The following is a 2,281-nucleotide window of genomic DNA, read 5'->3' on the forward strand; positions in this document are numbered from 1 at the left end:
ATCACCACTTTGTCTTTCACAGGAGGGTCAGATCTGAGGACACTGATGTCTAGCTTTATTATTTCCACCTTCATCATTTCTGCTCAGCTAAGTGGCAAACAAGTCTTCATGTCTCAGCCTTCCTTAAGGTGCTGTCATGGTTATGTAAGTACAGACCTATAATTTGTGTTTCCATAGACAACGGAAAGGCTTTAGATGAAGAAATAATGGGGGGCTTTAATATGAACAAGTAACAGGGAATTAAATGTGTTAAACACTGAATTAGCAGAGCTTTTTAGTGTCTTCTTCAATCATACTACAGGGAGGAAGAGTACCCACAGCTAGAGAGAGATTTTAGATGGGGAGCTGCACCATGTCATCAGTTAAAGACACACAGTCATGTGGGTAGCCTTGTTGTAATAGAAATTCAAACCGTGTTATAGAGTAAAAATGAGTAAAGCCAAGCTAGCACATGTATATGGAAAAGCCCCATAAGTCTGCCTTTGCGGGCCAGTGGCGCAATGGATAACGCGTCTGACTACGGATCAGAAGATTCTAGGTTCGACTCCTGGCTGGGGCAGTCGTGGATCAGCGGTTAGGGTGTCGGACCCGTAACCGGTGGATCGCTGGTTCGATTCCCCGTCCCGGTGTCCATGGCTGAGGTACCCTTGAGCAAGGTACCTAACCCCCACTGCTCCCCGGGCGCTGCACGCGGTCGCCCACTGCCCCGGGTTTGCTGTGTGTGTGTGCACGTCACTTGGGTGGGTTAAATGCAGAGAACAAATTTCGTTGGAGTGAGTTCCCTCCAATGACAAGATATGTCACTTTCCTTTTCCTTTCCTTTTAGTGGGTTCATCTCTCACTCCCCACTCTCTCAGAGAAGACTGAAGACTTTTAATCTCTGTCCATACTATGTGGGCCCCACTACAGTTGCACCATGTGGGAAGTTGAGATCAGTTAAGACTATAAGCTGCAAAAAAACTTTTTATTCAGACATTTAAAGAACCAATGGACCCACAGCTCAAAGGGCTGCACCTATACTCAGAGAATCTAGAGTTATAGTATGCAACTAATATTTGTAATTTCAGCTTTGTGTAGGCTCTGCCCCCTAAGGCAATCATTAGTAAGATAATGAAACAGTCACAAGCACAAACACACCCACTTCACATGAAGTTGAAGATCCTGGGTACGGATTCAAATTCCTGGACCAAGTGTGAAAACTGTGACAGACCCAGGACCATTCTTCTGGACCCCACCCAGCTGTGACAGCAGCTTTCACACTCAAACAATTGTTCTAAATTCTCTCAGCCTCAAGTTCAGTCAGGCGGATTGTGAAAACGCCGTTTGAGAGCCATCACACCTACACTTTATTTTCCTGGAAGAATTGACTTTGTTATTTGATTCGTTTAGGTTCTCACTAGCGAACCAGAGCTTGAGAACAAATTTGTATAGAGACCAGATAGAGCTTTAGTAACATGTTATTCCACACAGTTAGATGGTCCCTGTTCAACCATTGGTGCCCAGAGACACTGACCAACTATCTAGCCAATGTTTCCTTCTTATTTGCATACATGGAGACATGTCTTGTTGGTCCTTGGCTTGGAAAATAAGCAAAAATGTTTGCAGGCTGGAAAGCTAGTTAGGTAAGCAGCTGCAGCGTATGAAAAAAGTACTGGTGAATGTCAAGATACAATCATTATCCACCAATGTCAGTGCTTACAGACCCAGGAACCATGTTAAGAGCTCAGGAGCCTTACCTCTGGTTTGACCCAAGGAACCAGGGTTTCAATTTACTTCCTCAGTCATGGTTCTGGGTCCCAAAAACTTTTCAGGTGTAGATATAGAGGTTAAAAGCTAACAGGTGACCAGGATTTTGTTGTCAGTGTTCAGTGTACAATTTGTTGATTTTGTTTTTAATGATTGTTAAGCACTTTGGAAATCTGGTTTCTGAACTTGACTGTGCCGGCATGTGAGACAGGAGCAGGGAAACTTAACTGAACTTAAATGAAGTGCAGATGCCATATGAAGCTGCTGGTTTGATGCTGGAATCTCTATCACCAGTAATCAAAGTGTGGTAGGGGGATACTTTGGTAAGCTTTATTCTTTTTATACCTTATGAATGTAAACAATAGTGCTGTACCATTTTCATTTTGATTAAGCCACAGCATGCAATGAATGTAATATGTGAGTATTAGTTGGTATTGTTGGCAACGCTGTTGACACATGTGATATTATATTTAGCGGCTGCACTTATTTGACTCATTTCAAGCTGACATCAACACCATGTGATGTTTTGCGTCTA

At 43.1% G+C, this 2,281-nt stretch overlaps 1 non-coding gene across 1 annotated transcript; it reads left to right on the top strand.

The window, feature by feature from the left end:
• Window positions 1-488: 488 nt before the first annotated feature.
• trnar-acg lies at window positions 489-559 on the top strand. Its single transcript has one exon. It is a non-coding gene; the product is annotated as a tRNA-Arg (tRNA).
• The last annotated feature ends 1,722 nt before the right edge of the window (window positions 560-2,281 follow it).

The sequence above is a fragment of the Scatophagus argus genome, chromosome 4, assembly GCF_020382885.2.
Source record: "Scatophagus argus isolate fScaArg1 chromosome 4, fScaArg1.pri, whole genome shotgun sequence".
In the NCBI taxonomy this organism is placed as follows: domain Eukaryota; kingdom Metazoa; phylum Chordata; class Actinopteri; family Scatophagidae; genus Scatophagus; species Scatophagus argus.